The sequence below is a fragment of the Bos grunniens genome, chromosome 20 (genome assembly GCF_055505025.1).
Source record: "Bos grunniens cultivar Pamir isolate PY7600 chromosome 20, Bosgru_T2T1.0, whole genome shotgun sequence".
Lineage (NCBI taxonomy): Eukaryota > Metazoa > Chordata > Mammalia > Artiodactyla > Bovidae > Bos > Bos grunniens.
The window spans coordinates 45366929-45394835 of record NC_141184.1 but is presented as its reverse complement, the minus strand read 5'-3'; the positions used below and the strand labels follow the sequence as shown (position 1 = coordinate 45394835).

Sequence of the window (27907 nt, the reverse complement as noted above, 5' to 3'; positions counted from 1 at the left end):
TCCTGACACCATCAGGCCAGAGAGGCCATTGGTTGCCTGTCCCATCTGAGTCCAGCTTTTTAGCCATTCTTGCCAAGTCATTAGGAAAGTGGAACAGCCCTGTACCCTTATAAAGCAGGCGATCCTCCAATTGACTGTACTGCTAGCTGGACTCAGCACAAACAGAAGAATCACTCAGTAGGTTCTGCTTAAATTATTGATTTACAAAATTGTGAGCGAAATAAAATGTGTCATTTAAAGCTGCTATGTTTTAGGGTAGTTTTTACATAGTGACAGGTAACTCATAGGTGGTAATGAAAGGAAGTGCTGGTGGGGGAGTGGGGAAGTTGGATGGGAAAATGGAGTCAATAGAATTAATTAGTGGCAGGTGCTGTGGGTAACCCAACCTCTGTCCCCCAGTGACCTCTGGAGGCCAAGTGGGATGCAGCTCGGGGTTGAGGGCTATTGAGATACAGGAGATATGGGTTTGATCTCTGGGCCAGGAAGATCCCTGGAATAGGAAATGGCAATCTACTCCAGTATTTTTGCCTGGGAAATCCCATGGACAGTGGAGTCTGGTGGGCTTAACAGTTCATGGGGTTGAAAAGAGTCGGACACGACTGAGTGACTGAGCACACATGCATGCTGGGCTTAGACTCAGCATTCCAGACTGTTCTGCTTGCAGGCCTAATGTGCTCCTGAGCCTAGAGGAAGTCTTCACACTCAAGTGCAGTGGGTGCACCAAGAAGCTGAGTGCATGCTGAGTGCCAAGGGGAAGGCTGGGGCTGGCAGAGTCTACCACAGCAAGTGGTGTCTCCAAAAGGAGTTTTAGGGAAAAGATACCTCTGTTACTTATCGAGCCTGATTTTTTCTGCCAAACATGCCAGGCATGTGTGTTTGTTTTTATTCCCTACTCCCAGGGACTTAATTACTCAAGGCCTAACGCAAGTAGCATCTGTCCCTAGATGCCTTCTCTGACCTACTACAGGCAAAATTAGTCCTTCTGTAATCTGTGATACGGGCTTTCTAGGTGGTTCAGTGGTGAAGAATCTGCCTGTCAAGCAGGAGACTTGGGTTCAATCCCTGGGTCAGGAAGATCCTCTGGAGAAGGAAATGGCAGCCCACTCCTGTATTCTTGCCTGGAAAATCCCATGGACAGAGCAGCCTGGGGGCTGCAGTCCATGGTATCACAAAAGAGTCAGACACAATTTTTTTTTTTTTAAAAAACAACTCCTTTTCATTATATATCTCTTTTACGGAGAGAAACTCAAGCAACGGAAAGACTAAATGCCGATCTAAAAAGTGCGCGATGCGAGTAGTCAAGTCGTACTCTGCCATCTTGCCAAGGAAAAGGAAAACTCAGACACAATTTTGATAAATCAGTAACAACAACAATTCATGATATCCTAAAATACATGTCTAAAGTGCTATCATTATATATTGCCATAGTGTAGTGTCAGTCTGACAATCCCATGACTCTCTTTACTATAAACAAAGTCCAGTAGGGAAATAGACTGACTATGTCTTACAGATCTTTTTAATTTACCATGCATGCTTAATCGCTCAGTCATGACCAACTCTGTGACCCCATGGACTGTAGCTTGCCAGGCTCCTCTGTCTATGAGATTCTCCAGGCAAGAATACTGGAGTGGGTTGCCATGCCCTTCTTCAGGGGATCTTCCTGACCCAGGGATCAAAACCAGGTCTCCTGTATTGCCAGGCAGGTTCTTTACCACTAGCACCACCTAGGAAACCCAATTTACCATACTGGAACCTAATCTGAGGTTTGAGAAAAGATACACAGAAGATGCCTGAGACTTATTTATTGTATTATTGAAATAAATTTTTCGGTTGACTTATGCCTTTCTACACATGCTTACATTTATTAAAAAAGCAGGCAGGATATTTCCTATACGTTCTAATTTAAACATGTTTCTAATAAAAACCAATTGCATTGAGTGGATTATATTTCTTTGACAGATATATTCTAGTGAACTAGAAAAACAGCAAAGAAAGTAAAAACAAATATTTTCCAAAATTCTTGGTGGTCTCCTAGTCCTCATGAGGTTTTTGGTGAAATGATAAAGATAAAAACATTGCAGGGCAGCTTAGGTCCTTGGGAAATGAACTCTAGGTCTGTTTGAGAGTTGGCATATCTCAAAATAATTTTGAATTATTCTATTTGTTTGCTTGTCTCAAAGTAATTTTGAATTATCATTTCAAGTAATATATGCAGCAAGAAAGCGCTTCCCTGGCTGCTTTGTGGTAAAGAATCTGCCTGCTAATGCAGAAGACTTGGGTCTGAAGATCCCCTGGAGAAGGAAATGTCAACTCACTCCAGTATTCTTGTCTGGAAAATTCCATGGACAAAGGAGCCTGGCTGGCTACAGTTTGAGGGGTCACAAAGAGTTGGACACGACTTAGCGACTAAGCAACAACAACAATGCACCAAGAAAATATTATTTGGAAGATCAGGAATGTATTCCTTGACAGATTCCAAACTCCTATGAAAAAATAAGAAAAATTCCTATAATGTCAATGAATTGGTAATCATTTCTCACTCTTTAGTATATAAATAAGGCCATTTTGATTGGGTTATTCTTGCAACACAGAAAATGGTCATGAACGTGAAGAATAGGGCTTTGGATCTTTACTAATTTGTGGTTAGAATTCTACAAGTATCATGGCTACAAAGAGCATAGTACCTCAGCTGGGTAATAGTAAACTTTCTAACGTGGGGCTGTCTCAAAGCAGTCTCTCTCTCTTTTTTTTTGGTCCCATTGTTAGTATATCTACTTTCAAAATCAAGTATAAAAGAGAGAAAAATAACTCCTCTTCATCCCTCCTGCCTAACAAGCTGGTGCAAAGTCCTAACAGGCAGTGTTGTGCACATTGTCTTGGCCATTCCTCGTCTCCTCTTAGTATCTTGGCATGTCCACTTCTTATCCTTGTGTCACTGTTCACACAGCCTCCTTGCCTAGATTTCCTTCTTCCTACTGAGCTGCTGATTTTTGTCCTCTCCTGAAGAGTCACTTCAAGCAGCATCTCATGCAGAAGCCAGAAACAGCAAGAGGATATGCCTCAGGGCTTTCATAATATCTTCATGTAACTTTGCACTTACCACATTTCTCACAGATCTTTTTTTTTTTCACATTCTGTAATACTCACCCATTGTAAGTATATAGTTCAGTGATCTTAGTAGATTGTAGAGTTGTACAGCTATTACCACCACCCAGGTTAGAGCCTATCACCGTACAAGTTCCTTTGTCTCATCTGTCAATTTCTGCCCTCACCCCCCAGCCTAGATTGATCTCTTTCTTTCCCCGTAGATTTGACATTTACCCCTTTGCATTTCATATACATGAAACCATATGATATGAAGCATTTTGCAGAGTACATCTTGTGAAATGCCAGGTTGGATGAATCACAAGCTGGAGTCAGAGATTGCTTAGAGAAATATCAACGACCTCAGATATGCAGTTGATACCACTCTGATGCAGAAAGTGAAGAGGAAATAAAAAGTCTCTTGAGGGTAAAAGAGGAGAGTGAAAAAGCTGGATTGAAACAACACTTAAAAAACTAAGATCATGGCATCTGGTCCCATCACTTCATGGCAAATAAATGGGAAAAAGTGGAAGCAGTGATAAATTTTATTTTCTTGGGCTCCAAAATCACTGTGGATGGTGACTGCAACCAGAAATTAAAAGATGCTTGCTCCTTGGAAGGAAAGCTATGATAAATCTAAACACCATATTAAAAAGCAGAAACATCATTTTGCCAACAAAGGTCCATATAGTCAAAGCTATGGTTTTTCTAGTATTCATCCACAGATGTAAGAGTTGAACCATAAAGATGGCTGAGCCCCAAAGAATTGATGCTTTTGAACAGTGGTGCTGGAGAAGACTCTTGAGAGTGCATTGGACTGCAGGGAGATCAAGCCAGTCAGTCCTTAAGGGAATCAACCCTGAATATTCATTGGAAGGACTGATGCTGAAGCTGAAGCTCCATTACTTTGACCACCTGATACGAAGAGCTGACTCACTGGGAAAAACCCTGATGCTGGGAAAGACTGAGGGCAGAAGGAGAAGGGGATGGCAGAGAATGAGATGGTTAGATAACATCACTGACTTGATGGACAAGAATTTGAGCAAACTCCAGGAGATAGTGGACAGAAGAGCATGGCACATTATGGTACACGGGGTCACAAACAATCAAACAGGACTAAAGGACTGAACAGGACTAAAGATCTTCCACTTAGCATTTTTTTTGCATGTTCACTTATTCTATAACATGTATCAATAATATGTTCTGTTTTATTGTTCTACTGTGTCCCGTTTTATAAATATACCACATTTTGTTTATAAATTCACCAGACGATGGACATTTGGCTTCACTTTATGGCTATTGTGAAAATGATGCTATGAATATCCACCTAAAATCTCTGGATGGATACCTAAGAGTGGAATTGTTGATTTGTACAGTAAATTTGTATTCAACTTTTAAGAAACTGTCAAACTGTTTTGCACAGTGATGTATCATTTTGCATTCCCACAAGCAAGGCAGGAGGATTTTAGCCAGTTTCGTTGTATCCTCCACATTTGCTATTGTTTGTCTTTTCAGAATAATCATCCTAGTGGGTGTGAAGTGATCTTTCATTGTGTTTTAAATATGCATTTCCCTAATTACTAGTGTTGTTGAACATGATTTTAATGTTATTAGGCAATCTTGGTAAGATGGTTTTTTATATCGTTAGCTCATTTTTTGAGTTACTTATCTTGAGTATTTATCTTGAGTTTGTCTTCTTATTACAGAATTGCGAGGGTTCTTCATATATTCCAAATACAAATCGTTGGTCAGATATATACTTTGAAATACTTTCCCCCAGTCAGTATTATCTTTTTACTTTCTTCATGGTTCCTTTTGAAACAGTTAAAGTTTATCTCATTAAAATTGTTTTGTGAGTCAGTCTTTCCTACTAATATTTTTTTTGAGGACAAACTCTGGGCACATGTATGACTATGTCCACCTACTTGCACAGTGTTCACAGAGAATTATTGACAACCCACTTGTGTTAAGCAAGTTCTGTGAGTGGGTTAGTCCCTTTATTCCTTCCAGGAGTCCCATGAAATAGATACTGTTAAAACTGAAGTTCAGTAAGAAAACTGGAGTTACTCCCAGATCACAAAGAGAAAGTAGGAGGACTGGGATTCTGATGGTGGAACCCAGGCCCTTGATCCCCAGGCTGCTTAGCCCGTTATTAGTATTTCTCTGAAGATAATTAGAATCAGAGAATGAAGGCTGTATTTTCCACCTATTTACTAATGATATTTTAAATATTATCATATAGTCTTCAGAGTCAAAAAATAAAATAAAATTTAAATCTTGTAGGAATTAGAAGGGGCTTCCCAGCTGGCTTGCCTCATAGCTCAGTTGGTAAAGAATCCCTCTGCAATGCAGGAGGCCCTGGTTCGACTCCTGGGTTGGGAAAATTCACTGGAGAAAGAATAGGCTACCCATTCCAGTATTTTGGGGCTTCCCTTGTGGTTCAGCTGGTAAAGAGTCCACCTGCAATGCAGAAGACCTGGATTTGATCCCTGGGTTGGGAAGATCCCCGGAGAAGGGAAAGGCTATCCACTCCAGACCATGGTCTGGTGAATTCCATGGACTGCATAGTCCACGGGGTAGCAAAGAGTCGGACACAACTGAGCAACTTTCACCTTTCACTTTTCCCAGGTGGCGCTAGTGGTAAAAAAACCTGCCTGCCAATGCAGGAGACATGAGATGTGGGTTCTATCCCTGGGCCAAGAAGATCCTCTGGAGGAGGGCATGGCAAACCACTCCAGTATTCTTGCTTGGAAAAGCCCATGGACAGAGGAACCTGTTGAGCTACAGTCCATAGGGTCACAAAGAGTCGGACATGGCTGAAGCAACTTAGCACACACACATGGGCTTAGAACCAGAAATAGAATTACCACTAAATTAAATATGATGAGCAAGTACAAGGACCTGTTTGGTCACCAGGATTTCAGGTGTTCAGATTGTCTTTCTTTTGTGGGCAATAACAATGTGAAATGTTGGAGCAATGTCCTTTCGGAGAGCAGCCGTTGTGGATAAGTAAACCGGCCTAAATGGCTCTCCCATCCCTTATGAGGTGGTTGAACCTGTTCCACAGTATGATTTTGAGAAATAAATAACAGATGTTAATAAAAATGTATCATGCTTTGTAAATATCAGCTTAAAAATATGATTAATAGTATCTTATTATCAGGGTAAGGATTAAATGAGGAGTTGTATAGCATACTTTGCCTAGTGTTTGGGAACTAATTAAGTGCTAATAATTTCTGTAGTTTCTATGAGCCACAGGTCACTTCCTTTCAGTTCTGCTTTCAGTATCCTTGACTGGATAAGTACAGTCACTGTATATATTTATTCAAATATACTTACTTTTAGTAAACACCTTTACAAAGCTTGCATAGAGACTGTCCAGTCAAGTAGCCTGATCTATATAGGTGAGCATTTTTGAAAAGTTTATGAAATAAAAGCTTTGGCAAAAAAAAAAAAACCACCTTCCTATTCCTTAGACTTGCAGTTACCTAAATAAAATGCTGATATTTAGGATTACTAGTTTTGTTTTTGTTTAATATAGTCTTACAAAAGTATATTAGAATGAAGGCAATGTTGGTTAAAGTTAGACAAAGGTTACTATGTTTTTATTTTTATTCTAGTAATTATCAAATCAGGGTAGATAACTGATATTTTCCTTAATATGGTGGATTTACTTTTTCAAAACACACATGAACCTTCATGAATATTTATTATGTATAGCTTCTTTTATTATAGTTTTTCAGCTTTGTGGAGGTATTACTGATGAATAAATAGCATATATATTTAAATTATACAATGGGATTTTTTTTAAGGTGTACAATGTGATGATTTAATATATGCATACACTGTGAAATAATTACCATAAGCTAGCTAACACATTCATCACCTCACATAGTTACTATTTGTGTGTGTATGTGTGGTAAAAATACTTAAGTTTCATTCTTAGCAAATTTCATGTATATAATACAATATTATTAACTATAATCACCATCAGTTTCAGTTCAGTTGCTCAGTTGTGTCTGACTCTTTGCAGCCCCATAGACTGCAGCATGCCAGGCATCCTGTCCATCAAAAACTCCCGGAGTTTACCCAAACTCATGTCCATTGAGCCGGTGATGCCATCCAACCATCTCACCCTCTGTTGTCTTCTTCTCCTGCCTTCAATCATTTCCAGAATTGGGGTCTTTTTGTATATTAGATCCCAGAATTTATTCGTCTTATAACTGAGAGCTATAATTTCTTATTGGAGAAGGCAATGGCACCCCACTCCAGTACTCTTGCCTGGAAAATCCCATGGACGCGGGAGCCTGGTAGGCTATAGTCCACGAGGTTGCTAAGAGTCTGACACAACTGAGTGACTTCACTTTGACTTTTCACTTTCATGCATTGGAGGAGGAAATGGCAACCCACTTCAGTATTCTTGCCTGGAGAATCCCAGGGATGGGGGAGCCTGGTGGGCTGCCGTCTATGGGGTCACACTGAGTCAGGCACGGCTGAAGAGACTTAGCAGCAGCAGCAGCAGCATAGCTTCTTATAATGACATAATTATTTCTTACATGCTTTTTGTTTTCTTGTTTCATCTTACAAACATTTCTGTGACTATAAACCATACATATTTAATAGACTATCAGACAAAATTTTATAACATCACAGTGTTTTCTTTATTTATGCAGATTATACCAATTATTGGAGAAAGTTAAATTTTCCTGCTGCTGCTGCTGCTAAGTCGCTTCAGTCATGTCCGACTCTGTGCGACCCCATAGACGGCAGCCCACCAGGCTCCCCCGTCCCTGGGATTCTCCAGGCAAGAGTACTGGAGTGGGTTGCCATTTCCTTCTCCAATGCATGAAAGTGAAAAGTGAAAGTGAAGTCGCTCAGTCGCGTCTGACTCTTAGCAACCTCATGGACTGCAGCCTACCAGGCTCCTCCATCCATGGGATTTTCCAGGCAAGAGTACTGGAGTGGGGTGCCATTTCCTTAAGTGGTGTTATATTTCACCTTTGTTTTAAGATGAGCTACAATAAATTCCAGAAATACCTATTTTCCTCATATTTATCAGGGAAATATAGATATCATCATCTATATTAATTGTTTAAAAGCTTTAATTATATAATAATGCCTATTGCCCATAATGCTTATTGTTTATAAGCTTTAAGTATATAATAATTTGTATTTAAACAATAAAACTCCATGAACACAAATGCAGATGTTTAGATAGGTATATTTTATTCAGTCAATTCATAAAGACATTCTTACATTTTAATGAAAATTCAGAATGCATAACTTTTAGAACAAAAAAAGGAAGTTACACAATATATAAACTTTCACAGGATCTTAGAACATATAATTTATTGTGAAGATAATAGACTTTCATTATTCATCAGTTTTCTTAAGCAGTGTTAAATCTTTCAGAAATGCAACATATATTCTACCTGCTTTCATTAAAATGGGAAGAAATAAAAATATAAGGCCATTACTGTGATGGGTGAGGAAAAGACCATTTCTAAACATCAAAACTCATATATGTCATAAGTCTGTAAGGCTAAGAACAGTCACACTAGAAAATTTGCCACACTGGAAATTATGTCCCACTAGACTCAGAAATACATGTGAGTACAACTTAGTATTTCACAAGCCCTGTTATAATATTATAGTGGAAAAATGGCTACTTTTTACTGCCCAAGGCTTTCGTAAGTGCTTAAACCTTTGAACATAGTGTCAGTTAAGCCCCTTAAAGAAATGTGTGTGTGTGTGTGTGTCTGCGCAGGCTCTCAGTCGCTCAGTAGTGTCCGACTCTTTGCAACCCCAAGGACTGTAGCCCATGATGCTCCTCTGTCCATGAGATTTCCCAGGCAAGAATACTGGAGTGCGTTGCCATTTCCTCCTCCAGGGGATCTTCTGGCCCCAGGGATCGAACCCTCATCTCTTGTGTCTTGTGCATTGGCAAGTGGATGCTTTACCACTGAGCCACCTGAGATGGATAGTAAAATAGCTGATGGCTAGGGATCACCTCCCTCACCCTGCGCTTTGACTCTCACCTTGCCATTAAGCTAACCCTTTGAGCCCTCGAGCGTGCCTGGGGAGAAATGTGGAGCATATTCCCACGCACTGAGGTGAGGTGGCAGGATTTGGAAAGCTTGTGCGCAAAGTTGCAGGCTATGTTCTGCTTTCACTTTCCCACTGATACCAAACAAGTCCGAGTCCAAACTTGGGAAATTAAAGACCTAAAATGCTATTCAATGTGACAAATATCATCCTTATTGTGCATTCTATTTTCTATGCAGAAAATATTTCCCACATAAGAGATGACTTAGAAAGTTCAAAATACTGATCATTTACTCCTCTGTTATGTTGGCATAAAATATCATTAAATGCTTTGATGATACATTGAAGAAAATTAAATGTATATTTAAAAATTTCTAAAATCCAGTTTTTGAATTTATGTTTTAGAATCTTAATAGATTCAATTTACTAATATTTTAATGGTGGCATAGTTTGTCTAAATAAACTTCACATAACTGGAAATGGACTTGATAGCCTTCACCCAGTCCTTAATGAAACTTATTTATTAAAATCAGTCATACAGCTCATTTTATACAACAGGGTATCATATATTAAGGGGCTAGATTGTGCTACAGTCTTAGGAAAGCTCCAAAATCTAAATTTCTTAGCATTGTGGAAGGTGATTTCTTATTCATGTGAAGTCTGCTATCTAACCAGGTGACTGTTCTGAGAACCTCTTTACTCATGCTGAGGGCTCTTCTCTCTGTCTCCCACTACCCCCTCTCTCGATACATGCAATGTAGTGGACCACCCTGAATACATTGCCTCCTTAGTTAATGTGTCAGAAGAGTTAGCTGATGGTCTTGACTCTGGTCTTCTGTGTTTTAGCCTGGAATTCATGTCATTTCCACCCACAACGTATTGCCTAGACCTAGTCTTGTGACCTTGTTTAACTGCAGGTTGTTGAGAAATGCCTGTCAAGGAAGAACTGGCTAGAAATTTGTTTTTTTTTTTTTTTTTTTGAGAAGGCACTGGTGACCCACTCCAGTACTCTTGCCTGGAAAGTAGGCTACAGTCCATGGGGTCTCTAAGAGTCGGACACAACTGAGTGACTTCACTTTCCCTTTTCCCTTTCATGCATTGGAGAAGGAAATGGCAACGCACTCCAGTGTTCTTGCCTGGAGAATCCCAGGGATGGGGGAGCCTGGTGGGCTGCTGTCAATGGGGTCGCACAGAGTCGGACACGACTGAAGCGACTTAGCAGCAGCAGCAGCAGCAGCAGCCATGTTTTGGTCCCCAACGTGAGAATTGTGCTGCCTGAATATGCAAGATTTAAAACTGGCCTTCCCTGGCAGACAGAAAGCCATGCAAGTTCTCAGAGCATGTGTATGCGTGCTAAGTTGCTTCAGTCGTGTCTGACTCTGTGATCCTTTGGATAGTAGCCCTCCAGGCTCCTCTGTCCATGGGAGTTTTTAGGCAAGAATACTGGAGTGTGTTGCCATTTCCTCCTCCAGGGGATCTTCCCGACTCAGGGATTGAACTCACATCTCCTACATTGCAGGTAGATTCTTGACTGCTGAGCCACCACGGAAGCCTTACCTAAGAGGTTCCCACTCTGAATTGGATATATCTTTCCTTTTATTCCTCTGGGTACACTGTAGAAGTCTAAAGTTGTCTTAGGCTCTATTCTACCTCTCTCTCTCTTTAGTCACTGTCGTGTCCGACTCTTGTGACCTCATGGACTATAGCCTGCCCTCCTCCTCTGTCCATGGGATTCTCTAGCAAAGAATGGAGCGGGTTGCCACTTCCTTCTCCATCTACCTCTATCTCTCTCATCAGCCTCTTATCCAAAGAGATCCCTGCTTCTGTTTCCCAGTACGAATAATATAGCAGTCAACTTATCTGTCAGCAGAAGAGGAAGAACAGCCAAACTTGCTCTTCTCTAAACAAACGTCTCTAATTAACCACCATCATTGACACTTGAGAACCAGTTTTTCGCATCATGCTTGCCAACATAAGATGTGGAATTTTCTAGGTCAGTCCAGGGCAGAAGCTACTTATGGAGAGGTAATTTGCCAAGCATGGGCCCTAATGTTGTTTACTTTATTCTATGTTGCTCTGACATATAAGTGGAGCAACTTTCCATCATTCAGAAATATGTAAAAATTTCTGGTCTAGTGATTTTAAAAAATAATTTTACTGTCATTTTGACAAAACATCAGGAGGTGAGTGCAGAAAACTTATATCCTCAAGCCTCCATTATGAACCAAGAATTATCACTCCTTTTTTTATTTTGCAAACATTACTCACTCTTGAGACTATAGCTCAAATGACATTTCAGTGAAGTGTTCCCTCTCCAAGTTTAATTAGTAGCTCTATCTTTGTTGTTGCAAAACTTGGTTTATATTCCATTAAATCACTTGCCACTTGGCCTAGTGATTTGTCTCTACTTATCTTTCTTGCTTACTGACTTGGGAGTTTTTGAAGGTAAAAACTATGCTATCTTTGTTTCTAAATACTTCTATGCCTAATACCATAGCTAGCTAGGATTATATCTATGAAGTGAGTCCATTTACAAAAGAGTATTCAAAATCCCAGGCCTTAAACTTCTGCTTTATGCAATCAAGGTCCATATAAGTAAGTTTTTTATCTCTAGAAATTTTGTGTACATTTTGAAAGCTTATTCAGCGGATGGAAACCTGTAAAACTATTTATTTAATAATTCTAAGAGTACAGTAAATTTGTGTGTGTGTGTGCATGCTTTTACTTTTAAAATATATCTGTAAGTGGAAAGTTAAACCTCTAATTGAACAGTATAAATGTGATATCATTACTGCTTCATATACCATTCAAGTTTTTAAAAGACATTTCTGTAATATTATAGTAAAGCATTGAAGTACAGGATTTTCACAATGTAGAAAGTAACTCTGACAACCTTTTCCTTATTTACGTACATCTTTTCTAGGCTTTGAACCTATTTTATACTTGTTTATTAATATTTTTATCATAGAAATATTAATATTAAAAATGTTAATTCTAGTTCTACATGTTACTATTGTAGGTGGACACACCTGTTATCTAAATTATGTGATTTATCCAGTTGAAGAGGCTTCTTGTAAGTAAATAACATGGAAAATTTTCATATTCTTACATATAGTATGACTGTGTAACAACTTTGCTCCAATTTTTAATGATATAGCATATTAAGTCACTTTCCCCAGTGACTTAAAGTGGAATAACTTGAGATAAATGAATCATATAATTTATGATTAGGTTGTTTAGTCATGCAGTCGTGTCCAACTCTTTGCGACCGCATGGACTGTAGCCCTCCAGGCTCCTCTGCCTATGGGATTCTCCAGGCAAGAATACCGCAGTGGGTTGCAATTTCATTCTCCAGGGGATCTCCTGACCCAGGGATCAAACCCACATCTCCTGCATTGGCAGGTGGGTTCTTTACCTCTGAACCACCCAGGAAGCCTATGCTTAAGTTAGTAAAGAAAATTAAAACTTTATTTACAGAGTCGAATACATTTTGTAAATAGCGTTATATTACAAACAACTTCAGCTGTAAAATTTATTCATACATCTGAACTGTCCTCTCCAAAACTCCTAATAGACTTTCTGAGGGTATCTAAATTGTACAGGATTTGATATATATTTGAGTGGTCCTTCAGTCCCAGAGTTGTAGATAATTGAGATATGTCTTTTGAATGTAGATTGTATACTGATCATCTCATCAACTTCTAGAACCTATCTGAGACAACAGCTATGATGAAAATCAGAGTCTGGACATATAATCTGAAAGGACAGTTGATTCTGTGCTCAGAGCTCAAATCAAAATCTAATGACTCTTCCCATACAGAACCTATATGAGAAAATTGGTTAATATAATAAGGTAGGTCCTGGTAATGGGGTAATACTTACTGTGTATTTCCCACAGAGGTTTTTTTTTTTTTTTTTTTTTTTTTTTCTTTTTTGGCTTTATCATGCCTCTCCTGATTTATCATTCTATCTACAAACAATCTGAAATCTCAGATTTGGTGCTTTTGGATCTTACATACATTTATTACACTCTTTGTATGTGTACGAACAAACAACAACTATCTAGAATCTTCACTTTTCACACACAGTAATCACCTCCTTTAATTCTAAGCAAACTGAGAAAAATGTAGGATTGGATAAAATGTGTTTTCTTAGTCACTAGGCAACTGTTGTTTCACCCACATTTTTCTGGAATATCCCAATTTTAGAAAGTTAGTGAATCTAAATGTTCGATGGCTATCCCCTTCCAAGGAGGAATGGGAAAGTTAGAAGAAAGATTTTGTCTTCAACATTTGCAGGATGTATCATTTAGCATATTTGTAATAATCAGTTGGATTCTAGTTTTTAGTTTGAATATATCAGAGGAGACCACAGGGTAAAGCCTGTTGAAAGTGAAAGTTGCTCAGTTGTGTCCGACTCTTGGTGACACTGTAGACTATACATGGAATTCTCCATGAAATTCTCCTGGAATTCTCCAGGCCAGGATACTGGAGTGGGTAGCCTTTTCCCTTCTCCAAATCTTCCCAATCCAGGAATTGAACCCAGGTCTCCATCATGCAGTCAGATTCTTTACCAGCTGAACCACAAGGGAAGCCCAAGAACACTGGCATGGGTAGCCTATCCCTCAGTGGATCTTCCCAACCCAGGAGTTGAACTGGGGTCTCCCAACTATCAGAGAAGCCTGTTATAGGGAATGTTATTTGAAAATGAATGGAAGATCTCTCTGAATCCTGAGTTGCTTCAAATTGACAATCATGCATTTATACTTAAAAGAATATCCACTACCTATCAAAATACTACCCAGACTTCAAGTTTTGTCTCAGGTATCACTTTGTGTCACCTTCATGTTACCTAAAGATATTTAATTTGTCCCTCTACCCTGCTATCTGAATGCAGACTTCCAAAGAATAGCAAGGAAACATAAGAAAGCCTTCTTAAGTGCTCAATGCAAAGAAATAGAGGAAAACAAAAGAATGGGAAAGACTAGAGATCTCCTCAAGAAAATTAGAGATACCAAGGGAACATTTCATGTAAAGATGGGCACAATAAGAATGGAAATGGTATGGACCTGACAGAAGCAGAAGATATTAAGAAGAGGTGGCAAGAATACAGAAGAACTATACAAAAATGATCTCAATGACCCAGATAACCACGATGGTGTGATCACTCACCAAGAACCAGATATCTTGGAGTGCAAAGTCAAGTAGGCCTTCAGAAGCATCACTACGAACAAAGCCAGTGGAGATGATGGAATTCCAGTTGAGCTATTTCAAATCCTAAAAGATGATGCTGTGAAAGTGCTGCTCTCAATATGCCAGGAAATGTGGAAAACTCATCAATGGCCACAGGACTGGAAAAGGTGTTTTCATTCTAATCCCAAAGAAAGGCAGTGCCAAAGATGTTCAAACTACCACACAATTGCACTCATTTCACATGATAGCAAAGTAATGCTCAAAATTCTCCAAGCTAGGCTTCAACAGTACGTGAACTGAGAACTTCCAGATGTTCAAGCTGGATTTAGAAAAGGCAGAGGAACCAGAGATCAAATTGCCAACATTCGATGGATCATAGAAAAAGCAAGGGAATTCCAGAAAAACATCTACTTCTGCTTCATTGAGTATGCTCAAGCCTTTGACTGTGTGGATCACAACAAACTGTGGAAAATTCTTAATAGCTGACAACCTTACCTGCCTCCTGAGAAATCTGTATGCAGGTCAAGAAGCAACAGTTAGAACCAGACATGGAAGAATGGACTGGTTCAAAATTGGGAGAGGAGTGCATCAAGGCTGTACAGAGTTACCCTAATTATTTAACTTGTGTGCAGAGTACATCATGTGAAATGCTGGCCTGGATGAAGCACAAGCTGGAATCAAGATTGCCGGGAAAAATATCAATAACCTCAGATATGCAGATGACACCACCCTTATGGCAGAAAGTGAATAAGAACTAAAGAGCCTCTTGATGAAAGTGAAAGAGGAGAGTGAAAAAGCTGGCTTAAAACTCAACATTCAGAAAATGAACATCATAGCATCCAGTCCCATCACTTCATGGCAAATAAATAGGGAAAAAATGGAAGTAGTAACAAAGACTTTATTTTCTTGGTCTCCAAAATCACTGCAGATGGTGACTGTAGCCATGAAATTGAAAGATGCTTGCTCCTTGGAAGAAAAGCTATGACCAATCTGAACAGCAAATTAAAAAGCAGAGATATTACTTTGCTGACAAATGTCCATCTAGTCAAAGTTGTGGTTTTTCCAGTAGTCATGTATGGATGTGAGAGTTGGGCCATAGAGAAAGCTGAGTGCCAAAGAACTGATGCTTTTGAAGTGTGGTGTTGGAGAAGACTCTTGAGTGTCCCTTGAACTGCAAGATCAAGCCAGTCAATCCTAAATTTCCAATTCAGGAAATATTCCAATGAATATTCCAATCCTGAATATTCATTGGAAGATCTGGTACTGAAGCTGAAGTTCCAATACTTTGGCCACCTGATGCAAAGAACTGACTCATTTGAAAAGACCCTGATGCTGGAAAGATTGACGGTGAGAGGAGAAGGGGATGACAGAGGATGAGATGGTTGGATGGCATCACCGACTCAAGGGACATGAGTTTGAGCAACTCCAGGAGATGGTGAAGGACAGGGAAGCCTGGCATGCTGCAGTCCATGGGGTCACAAAGAATTGGACATGACTGAGTGACTGAAAAACAACTACCATGTTATCAGAGCGTTACAAAGAAATCTCTGCTGTATAATATGCCAAGATTTGCTGAGGAAATCATGAAGAATGACAAAGCCTGAACACCTATACTTTATAACACTAGATAAATTATAGTGATTAAGACAGTTATGTCTCATCTAAGGTTAGATGAATAGACAAATAGAGTATATGAACACATCTACAAATCTGGGCATCTAGTTTTATGCCAAAGGTGACGCTCCAGAGCAGAGGAGAAGGAATGGTGTTTTTAATAAGTGGTACTTGGCTGATTGGATATCCATATCAAGTAAATGAAACTTGATCTGAAACTATATTCAAAATCTATTCCAGATATGAATATAAAATATTTAAAAAATAGAAATTTTAGAAGAGAAATAAAATATCTTCATTATTTTGGGGATAGGGCTTCCCTTGTGGCTCAGCTGGTAAACAATCCACCTGCAATGTGGGAGACCTGGGTTCGATCCCTGAGTTGGGAAGATCCCCTGGAGATGGGAAAGGCTACCCACTCCAGTATTCTGGCCTGGAGAATTCCATGGACTGTATAGTCCATGGGGTTGCAAAGAGTCGGGCATGACTGAGCGACTTTCACAGACATATATTTATTAAATAAAACTCAAAGAGTGCTAACTGGAAAGGAAGTTTAAAAAAATTAGACTATCATAAAACTAAGAATTTCTTAGTAATTTATCATTACAAGATGTCATTAAGAGAGTGACAAGGCAAGTTATCAAGTTGAAGATGTATCTAAAGTATATATTTGATGGAAAACTCATATCCTCAAAATATAAGGAACTCCTAAAATTCAGTAGGAATAAGACCAGAGAAGAATGCAGAGAAAAAAGCATGGGCAGAAGACTTGAACAGGTATTATAAAAGGGTCTAACCAAATGACCCATTAACAATACTAGAAAGTGCTCAACCTCGTCAATCACCTCAAAAATGCAAATTAAAACTTCAGTATATGTCTCTGCAACTGTATACCAGTATGTCTAAAATGGAAATGATCAATAATAGCGAGAATTGAGGATGTGAAGTTAGTGAAATTACCTATAAACCATTGGTGGGATTATAAATTGATACAATCATTTTGGAGAAGTTTTTGGGAAAATTTGAAGTGAAGTGAAGTCGCTCAGTTGTGTCCGACTCTTTGCGACCCCATGGGCTGTAGCCTATAAGGCTCCTCTGTCCATGGGATTTTCCAGGCAGGGGTGCTGGAGTGGATTGTCATTTCCTTCTCCAGGGGATCTTCCCGGCCCAGGAATTGAATCCAGGTCTCCTGCATTGCAGGCAGACGCTTTACCGTCTGAGCCACCAGGGAAAATTTACTAAAGCTAAATGTGTGAACTTTATGATTTAGTAAATCTACTTTTCAGAGAAGGCAATGGCACCCCACTCCAGTACTCTTGCCTGGAAAATCCCATGGACAGAGAAGCCTTGTGGGCTGCAGTCCATGGGGTCGCTAAGAGTTGGACACGACTGAGCGACTTCACTTTCACTTCTCACTTTCATGCATTGGAGAAGGAAATGGCAACCCACTCCAGTGTTCTTGCCTGGAGAATCCCAGGGATGGGGGAGCCTGGTGGGCTGCCGTCTATGGGGTCGCACAGAATCAGACATGACTGAAGCAACTTAGCAGCAGCAGCAAATCTATTAGATGTATATGCAATATACATATAGGATATTCATCAAAAGACAAAAATGTTCACAGCCTTACAATGATAATAACCTCAAACTTTAAACAACCCAAATTTCTGGGTATAGTAAAATGTATAAATAAACTGTGCTATATTCATTTAATGAAATACTATATAGCAGTAAGAATGACTGAATTATAATTACATGCAAGAATGTGATAAATCTTAAAAGCAAAATGTTAAAAAAAAGTCAGAAACACATACTGTATGATTCCTCTTATAAAAAGTTTAAAATGAAATGAAATCAACCTAGGGTGTGAAAAGTCAGAATAGAGTTCACCCTTGAAGGAAACATGAGAGATAAGTCCGGTGTTGGTAATGATCCATTTTGTGCTCTCAGTGTTGGTTATATGAGTAGGTTTGCTTTGTAAAAATCAAGCTACACATGTGAGTTTCACATTTTTTAATAGGTACTTTATATTTAATTTCAAAAATTACTTTAAAAATTGCTGCTAAATATAAGACCTCTCTCTCCAAGATTAAGCTCCACAATTTGTCCTTATACAATCAGGATCTGGCATAGTGTCTGATATATAGAAAGTTTTTAATAAATACTTGTTTAATTTAGAATAAAGGCATTGTTTATTGCTCAGTCAGTGTCATTACATAAATTCAAGTCAGTTACAAGAGAATAATTCTCCAGCCCATGATGAATAAATGGGTCAGGCCACCTCATAACTTCATGGAGTTGGAAATTGTTGTCAAAGTCCCCATTCTCAGCAATTCTGAATCAAAGACACCTTCAGTCAGACTTTAGGTAGATAAAAACCTGCCTAAAGGGCTTTAGGTCAACCAGATCTAGCAGCAATCTGGTAAGTAAATTCAGGGCAAGGGCGCACACAGCATACACTCAATGAAAAGGTGACTAATCAATTACTGTTTGATAATTATGACAGTTTTTTCCCTAGATTAAAATAACAATTTTATAAAACCTACTTTACCATAAGGAAGCAATTTTTACCATAGAGGAATAAAAAACAATATAATTGTTCCAGGGAACATTTGTCGTCAATAATATTTAACATATTTCACATTAAATAGCTAATAATCTTTAGTTATTGGTGTTTTTTATACCAATAGTAGTGGGTTTTGGCACCAGGAATAGTGTTTAATTTTTACTAAAATTAATAATTAACCACTAATAAGTAATGGAGGTTAATTGTCATTTGATGATAAATATGAAAAAGCCATACTCAGTGGACTCTAGTATCCATACCACACAATATCCATCATTAGGGCAGTGGGGACTTCCCATTTAAGATCTGTCTTCAAGACCATGTCATTCAAGAAATCGCCTCCATCTAGATGAAAGACAGAAGAGTACATCAAGAAAATGGTAGTGGCCAATATTCAGTCAAATGCAAACAGGTACCTGAGTGCTCAGAACATCAGAAATTATACATTCAGTACAACCCAGGAAGCTCAGCCCATAGCAAGACAGGCGCACAAACTGCTTTTAGATGTTAAAATCGGTCGTTCTCTGAATACCTTGGAAGCAACACTGTGGGCCAGACAGTTTGAGGATTCAGAAGACACGGCCCTAAATCCTAGCCTTTCCACCTACTATCTATGTAGTTGGACAGTTTGCTTAACTTTTTTGAAACTTAATTTCCTCCTCTGTTAATAAGAATTATGTCATTTATCCATGTGTGTGTGTGTGTATGTTTTAACCATGAACTTAAGTTTATTGAAGACCTCGCATATCTGGTACTCTCTTGGGTAGTGATTATTATTAGGACTAATCAGGATAATATTTAGCCTAATGTCTGGCATATATTGGAGTAGGAAATGGCAAGCCACTCCAGTATTCTTGCCTGGAAAACTCCATGGACAGAGGAACCTGGTGGGCTACAGGCCATGGGTCGCACAGGGTCGGACACAACTGAGCACACACAGTGGCATTTACTAATCGATCAACAACTAGTAGCTTAAACAATGACACGACTATTGTAAGTAGCAAGAGGCCTGGTGGTACTTCCCTGGGGGCTCAGTCGATAAAGAATCCGCCTGCAATGCGGGAGACCCGGGTTTAGTCCCTGAGTTTGGAAGATCCCCTGGAGAAGGAAATGGCAAACCACGCCAGTATTCTAGATTAGAGAATTCCATGGACAGAGGAGCCTGATGGGCTACAGGCCATGGGGTCACAAAGAGTTGGACACGACTGAGTCCCTAACACAAGCTGGTTGATCTTACAGTGATCTAGATTTTTTTCTATCTTATCACTCTTTGGTACTTAGTGGATCAGCACCACCAGTGGTTCATTCATGGACACAGTGATAGCCAGAACTCTAAGCCTTAAGCCCCATACCTTCCTACAGTAACATCCTAGTAGAAAACAAAAGAGTGAAGGTTAAAAAAAGGAAAAAATAATGCGTTCTTCATTATATCTATTATCCTGTACACCTGGCCAATTTTCTCTGTAATTTAATGGGCTACAAGTGGGTTACTCACATACACCTGCACAATTTTCTGGGCAAAATGGAACATGGCTACTAAACCTGTCTTATCTCTGTGGCCAGTTATATCATCACTCATTCTCCACTGGGGTTTCTCTGAGTGAAGAAAAAAGGAATAAAGCTTTTTGCATTGTGACAGTGCTCAATAGATGCTGATGGTCAGCTATTGGCTGGATAAAGTGCGCTCTGTGCAATAAAACTACATTCCACCCTACTGAGCTAAAAAGGGCTGGTTAGTTTTACCCTTAGACACCAGTGGCAGGCTGGGCCCAAAAGGACTTTGTCTTAACTCCTTCACATGGTGGACTCCATGAGCTCCTTTTCACCTTTACTGCCTTATTCTCTACAGCTGCTGCCCTCCATGCATTATAACCTTTCTTCTAAATACCCATTCTTCCCACTAAAACCATTACCTTGCATTTTGAAGTCCTGTAATCTGATGCCCTAAGACAGTGAATCCTAGCTCTTACACACACAAAAAGAGTTAAAGTGTGGCAGCCTCCTGTATGGATTGGTGTGGGAAGAATTGAGGTATATAATATTTACCCCCTTTCGTTTATTCACATATTTCCCTTTAGATGATTATGATGTTTCCTCTGGCACCGTGCACATGATCTTTAAGGGACAGCCTTCTCCTGCCTCATCCCAGCCTGCCTCTGGTCCCCTGTGTATGTCTCTGCTTTTCTTCCTGTATACCCAATAAAGAATAGGATCTGATAAAGTCACTCTGTGCCAAGTCAGAATTGGGGTTTTTTATGCCAAGTCTTGAAAGATGGACATGTTAGAAGTTTGATTTGCCAATGCCAGTGGGAATTGATTCTAGGCAGCAGCCAATAACTGAAAAAAGAAAAGAAAGGAAAAATGCTAAGCAACTATAATATTGAGGATTGTTGAAATGCTGACCACCCACAGACTTTTCAGTTCTGCTGGAAATAGTGAAATCAGCAAAACTTCTGTTTGTAAATGAAGGTACCATCTTAATACTGAATCTCACCAGCTATAATTCATCTTTTGTCCTTAGTTTACAAACTATGAAGCAATGGATATGTGCTATGCTTAGTTGCTCAGTCATGTCCAGCTCTTTGCAATCCCATGTACTTTAGCCTGCCAGGCTTCTCTGTCCATGGGGATTCTCCAGGCAAGAATACTGGAATGGGTAGCTTCTCCAGGGGATCTTCCTAACCCGGGAATCGAACCAGGGTCTCCTGCATTGCAGGAGGATTCTTTACCAACCAAGCTACCAGTGAAGCCTGGATATTGCTTTATTATTGTGCTAATAATCTGCAGTCACTTCATGAACATGCTACCTGCTAATAAATCCAAAATAAATCAACCCTAAATATTCATTGGAAGGACTGATGCTGAAGCTGAAGTTCAATACTTTGGCCACATAATGCAAAGAGCCAAGGTTTATTGGAACAAACCTTGATGCTGGGAAACACTGTCAGGAGGAGAAGGGGGTGACAGAGGATGAGATGGCATCACCAACTAAATGAACATGAGTTTGATCAAACTCCAGAAGATAGTGAAAGACAGAGAAGCCTGGTGTGCTACAGTCCCTTGGGTCACAAAGAGTTGGACACAACTTAGCAACTGAACAACAACAATCTATACAATCTGTAAAATCATCAGTTCAGTTCAGTTGCTCAGTCGTGTCCAACTCTGTGACCCCATGGACTGCAGCACACCAGGCTTCCCTGTCCATCGCCAACTCCCAGAGTTTACTCAAACTCATGTCCATTGACTCAGTGATGCCATTCAACCATCTCATCCTCTGTTGTCCCCTTCTCCTCCTGCCTTCAATCTTTCCCAGCATCAGGATCTTTTCCAATGAGTCAGTTCTTCGCATCAGGTGACCAAAGTATTGGAGTTTCAGCTTCAGCATCAGTCAGTCCTTCCAATGAATATTCAGGACTGATTTCCTTTAGGATTGACTGGTTGGATCTCCTTGCAGTCCAAGGGACTCTCAAGAGTCTTCTCCAACACCACAGTTCGAAAGCATCAATTCTTCAGTGCTCAGCTTTCTTTATAGTCCAATTCTCACATCCATACATGACTTCTGGAAAAACCATAGCTTTGACTAGACTGACCTTTGTTGGTACAGTAATGTCTCTGCTTTTTAATATGCTCTCTAGGTTAGTCATAACTTTTCTTCCAAGGAACAAGCGTAAAATCATAGGACATTAATTTATTTACACCAGCGCATCTTTTTCAGACTTCCAATAGCCACAGTAATCAGGTTTGTCCATAAGTTATTCACCATGACCATTTGTTCTTTCCTGTGCTTCTTTTTGTATTTTAAAGTAGCCCAAATAATTGTCAGAATATTAACTTGATTTGTAAGCCTCTGATCCTCCCATTTTGACCCAAATCAGTAAATATTGACTATATAAAAAGATAATATGAGTGAACCAAATATAGTTTTGCTGCCAGCATACCTCCCATTACTAACTTCTCATTGTGTTAGTAACACTTTAAGCCAATCAAGGAAGAGTTTCAACCTAACTGTAAAGCTCCTTCTCCTTATATATACTTCTCCTTATATATTCCTTCAATTAAACATTCCATTTCCCCAACTTAGCAAACCACAATCAAAAGAACAATAATAATAACAAAAAAACTATATAAAATTTAAAACAAAATGATACACACGTGCACACACAAACGTATACATACCCACATGTCATATTAGAAACAGACAATAAAAGCAAATGAGAATTTTGTTATGCTCTTGTTTCTGCCAATTCTCATTTGTTTAACTATTATACAATATGTCCTGAAATCACCAAATTTAGCCTGTGGGATCCTATGGGACTGTATGATCATTCATTGATAGTAGTAAATTTAAATAAAAATCAATTACTACAAAAAAGTAATAAATTAGAGTGTGGTCAGTTTGTTGTGTTCACATCACAGGACTTTTCTACAATTTTTAATGCAGTATGGTATTTGCTATTGCCACAGTAAAATTGCCAGGGCTTCACTAGAAAGCAACATATATGCATAGCTAAAGACATTTATTTAATAAAGTAATTTGGAATTTTCATTAGATTCTGGCTTCTGTGGGAACAAATGTATGCAGTGAGGTCATTCTGTCTAGACAAAGTCTATTTAATTTTCTTACCCCAAATCAAACAAATTACTTATCTATAGATCTAGGCTTACTCTACAATATCCAATATGGTTAGCTGCACCTGGGTGTTTTGACTCCTACAATAAGACCACCAATTTGCTTCATTTATACCTCATTTCCAGGACAGCCGTCCAGCCCGAAGGTTATTCAGAGATTTTACTCACTTCTAATAGTATAATATTTGTCAAACAGTTGATAATTTGTCTTTGTCATCTGAGTTGATATATCTTGTCACTTTTGAATAGTAATAACTGAAGTGATATTTAAGCAAATTTAAAGATGAGGGTTTGAATGATGATATGTACTTGTAGTTATAAAATATTAATTCAGTTAACAAGTATTTTGATGAAGACATCTAAATATTGAATAATTGTGAGTAAGGTTGCAAAAATACCTAAAAAGAAATAATTACTAATTATGATTCTGTATTTACATAGATATTTTATTGATTAAAATTTGTTTCTCTAAAATTATAAATAAATATACTAATTCCTACTAACATCTGAAATCGTTGATCCTAGTTCTTGACATGTTATATTGTAGCCAAGAATTTTCAAATTTTCTCTTTAGGAGGAATGACTACAGCAAGACTTCTGCATACTTGAAACTGCTGTCAGTAATTCGTACACTGTAGTAGAAGAATTTAATTTTATGAATAAGGGTTTCTAAAACTCCACTTTTTTATGTGCTCAAAACGAAGTTTTTTTTTTAAATTTTATTTTATTTTTAAACTTTACATAATTGTATTAGTTTTGCCAAATATCAAAATGAATCCGCCACAGCTCAAGCAAACAATAGTTCTTATTTATCATGAGGATTCTGGCCACATAAATCCACTTAACTGTTTTGTTTTGCTTTTGTTTTGAGTTCTCTGTGTTAGTGTTATATTCTAGGATCCTGAAATACTAAGTTCTTCCTACCTAGAATTATTACATCCAATAATTTTGTTATGTTTGTTTTGTCCTATTTTCAAGGTTCATCCCTCCAAAGGGGCTCATGCTGCCCAGGAACATAGCCAGATTTCAACGTTCTTATGACTTTAGATGGGGCTTCCCTGGTGGCTCAGACAGTAAAGAATTCGCTTGCAGTGCAGGAGACCCAGGTTCAATCCCTGTGTTGGAAAGATCCCCTGGAGAAAGGAGTGGCTACCCACTCCAATAATCTTACCTGTAGAATTCCATGGACAGAGGAGCCTGATGGGGTTCCAAAGAGTCGGACACAACTGAGCGACTAACACTAACAGGACTTTTGATACCCATTGTACTTGATGTTTTATCAGTCCATCGGAGCAAAAACACATGAATATATTTAACTGTTGATTTTATTTTGTTCAGTTTGGGTCAGATGTAATTCATAGTTATTGAAGTTTAATATTTGAGATCATACATTTTTGTTGGCAGTTTTTCTGGTAGAGAAGGGAAGGGTGATGAAGAAATAGTAGGATCACACCTAAGCTTTGTCTGAACTTATCTAATTTTTAAAATCTCTACAAGCTCATCAAATATTTAGTACTTCCTTTGAATGATGGGTTTTCCTGGTGGCTCAGAGGTTAACCTGGATTCGATCCCTGGGTCAGGAAGATCCCCTGGAGAAGGAAATGGCAACCCACTCCAGTATTCTTGCCTGGAGAATCCCATGGATGGAGGAGCCTGGTGGGCTACAGTCCACGTGGTCACAAAGAGTCGGACACGACTGAGCGACTTCACTTTCACTTTGAATGATAGTAGTATGACCAGCAAGTTTCAATATTATTGCCAAAATGAGTATAAGTGTATTAGAAAACTGAGATGCTCAGTGATTCTTAATTATGCTAGACTAAAAAGTTTTCTAATATTTTTCAAAGTTAAATTCTTTACTTTTTTTTTATACTGGAAATTCACACTTAGATTATTATTACTGTTTATAAGACTACATGAAACCCCAAAGATTGATTATAAGATTACCATTCCAGCTTGTGGGGTTATCATCTAATCTGGATTTGTTGTATTCAAAACAATTATAGTTTTATTCAGTGTGCTGTTAAATAGTTCAGTTCAGTTGCTCAGTTGTGTCCGACTGTTTGCGACCCCATGGCATGCCAGGCTTTCCTGTCCATCACCATTTCCCGGAGCTTGCTCAAACTCACATCCATTGAGTCAGGGATGCCCTCCAACCATCTTATCCTCTGTCATCCCATTCTCCAGCCTTCGCTCTTTCCCAGCATCAGGGTCTTTTCCAGAGAGTCAGTTCTTCACATTAGATGGCCAACGTATTGGAGTCTCAGCTTCAGCATGAATATGCTGTTAAATAATCCTCTGCTAAATAACATTTTTGGATTCATAAAATTAAAATAAATCTCCAATTCTTTAGTAACAGGGCATTTGGTAATTGAGTCCTGGCTCTTTGTTTCCTAAGCAACGTGGCAGTGGTAGGAAACAGACAATAGTAAAATGCATAGACTCAAATCGATATTGTTCACTTATTTATTCCAAAAGAGGGCAGCAGAAGTCTATTTTATATAAATCCTCTGCTGTGTGCTGATGTGTTCCGGTCAGTGGTTGTTTTTGAGTAATGCATTTTTATTTTAAGTCAGATATTCCTTTCCTCTTCTCAAAATGGTAAATAAAAATAAATACCTGATAAATAGAAATAAGTTTATTGTGAAAAATAGAAGAAACTTTTAAAAACCCATGATTTTACCAGAAGCAGATAATTTGTCAAAAGGGAAAAACTCTCTTCAATGTTATGGCTTTCTTTGTCTCACTCTTCTCAATTAAAACCAGAATAAAAACTGGTTTTCTCTTTCATTTATTCTGTTTCTTTTATTATAGTATGTAATCACTGAAAAAATTCATTTAAGTGTACATAAATCATTAACATGCTTCTACTAATAAAATGGTTTAAAAGAAGAATATAATTTTTAACAAAATTTTGTCGCTAAAATAAAACTCTTTGACAAATCACATATAATTTTAGGCTAACTTTGTTTAGGTATATTAAATAAGTGGTCTAATGATGATAATCTGAAGCATGCTCCTGTGTATTCATCTTGGTATTGTTGAGTTCCTCCTTGAAAAATCCTGTCCTGAACTGGCACCAGCAGATGAAGCAAATGACTGCTTCTTTCTTCAGATTTTTTCTTACACACATTTTTTTTTTTTTGAACTCGTATTTCTGTTCTTTAGCAGTTTGAAAAATTCTTCTTTCACCTTACTATAGATGATTAATCTTAAAAATATCAAGCATGCAATTAGATAGCTTTCAAATCTTGGGGTTGAAACTAATGAGAAGTAAGAGGAGAGCTACAGAATATCTGAGAATGTCAATTATACTTGACTCCCTGAGAAGCAACATGAATTTTGTGGCCAATAATTAGTACTTTCAAGAGGGATGGAAGGAAATAAAGAGAGGACAAGGAGAGAATGGAAGCTTACTCTCTTCACAATCATGGTATCCTGTGCAGCTGTCTATAGTAATATTAATGCAATGACACATTTCTTCCGTATTATCTCTTTCTACTATTGATTTAATTTTTAAATTTGGTACCTTGATAAATTTTTAGAACTGTCTGATCTTTCATTAATAACTATGTCTGTAGCCAAAATTGGGTAGTAATACTTGTTAATGAAAGAGGCGATCCATAGACTAAATACTTTATTTATTAATGTTGTGTGGAATGTGATAACATAATATCTTGCACACTCTAAATACTTTTTATTAACATTATTGTTGTTGTTGTTCCTTTATAACTATCATCTCCTTCCCAGGCATAGAAACCCGCTTTCATAAGATATCCTTCAGAGTGTTTCTTGAAAGTTGTGTCACATCTATGGGAGAGAATGGGATAGGATTCCTGTGAGCCAGGAGGAGTTTGGTATAGCCTGAAGCATAGGCAACCATAGACAACGTTTACTGAGCAGGTGTTACAGGACAGACACGATGCTAAGTATGCTATGTGGATTTTATTACTTAGTCCATAAAAAAAGAAAATGGAGGTTCAGTGGTAGAAGGACCCCTTGTGATGACAGAAAAGTGTTGCTCATCAGAACTTCTAGGTAGGTCAGGATGGATTAGTTCAATGCAAGATGAGGCAGGTGACCGTTCATCCCAGGCTCCTCTTTCTATAGCCCGTCTCCCTGCCTGGTTTCCTCACTTCGTTTCTGCTCTTTAGTGCTCTGTCACGTATTTTTCTCACCATTTTTGACATATGTTCTTAGGAAAGGATCAAAGTTGAATCCTTTAGTCTTCTGCTGTCAATTTAAGCTATGGTATTACTTTTCCCATACTCTGCATCTTAAAATTTAGTACTGTGGATTAAGTCTTGCCATCAGGAGGGGTGTTTCAATAGTAATCAATAGATGGAGATATACTGGATGGTTTGGGGAGTGTGGTAATAGCAGCAGCAAAGTTTCCTGGCTGGATGTTCAAATCACAACATCTGCATAATTACTTCTCAGATAACAGATTATTACAGTCTTGTACAACCAGGCCTAGCTGCCTAGTCTGTAGACTAGGCATACACTTTACATACACATTACATACACTTGTAATAAAGTGTTGAATGGAGAAGAAATACCTGCCAGATATTTTATGCACATTGGATAATTTAATCTACAAAATAATTATAAAAAGTAAATATTGTTCTCATATTCATTTTTACAATTGGAAAAAACTGAAGCAGAGAAGAGGTATGTAACTTGCTTATGTATCGTAGAAGTATATGAGGAACCTGGCTCTGCAGTCTGGAGCTCTCAGTCACATTTTTTTTTTTTAATTCTTTGTTTATTTCTCTTTTCC

The 27907-nt window shown here is 38.4% G+C and overlaps 1 long non-coding RNA gene across 2 annotated transcripts in view; it reads left to right on the top strand.

Annotated features, from left to right (window-relative positions):
• Positions 1-27907, top strand: part of LOC147350330 (uncharacterized) — a 94170-nt gene that overhangs the window by 17373 nt on the left and 48890 nt on the right. Inside the window, exons 2-3 of one of the 2 annotated variants that reach the window (XR_015148715.1) lie at positions 12149-12202; positions 24106-26019. This is a non-coding gene — a long non-coding RNA (uncharacterized LOC147350330). Of the gene's footprint in view, positions 1-12148; positions 12203-24105; positions 26020-27907 lie in introns of those variants that run through there. The other variant, XR_015148714.1, reaches the window with a different exon arrangement.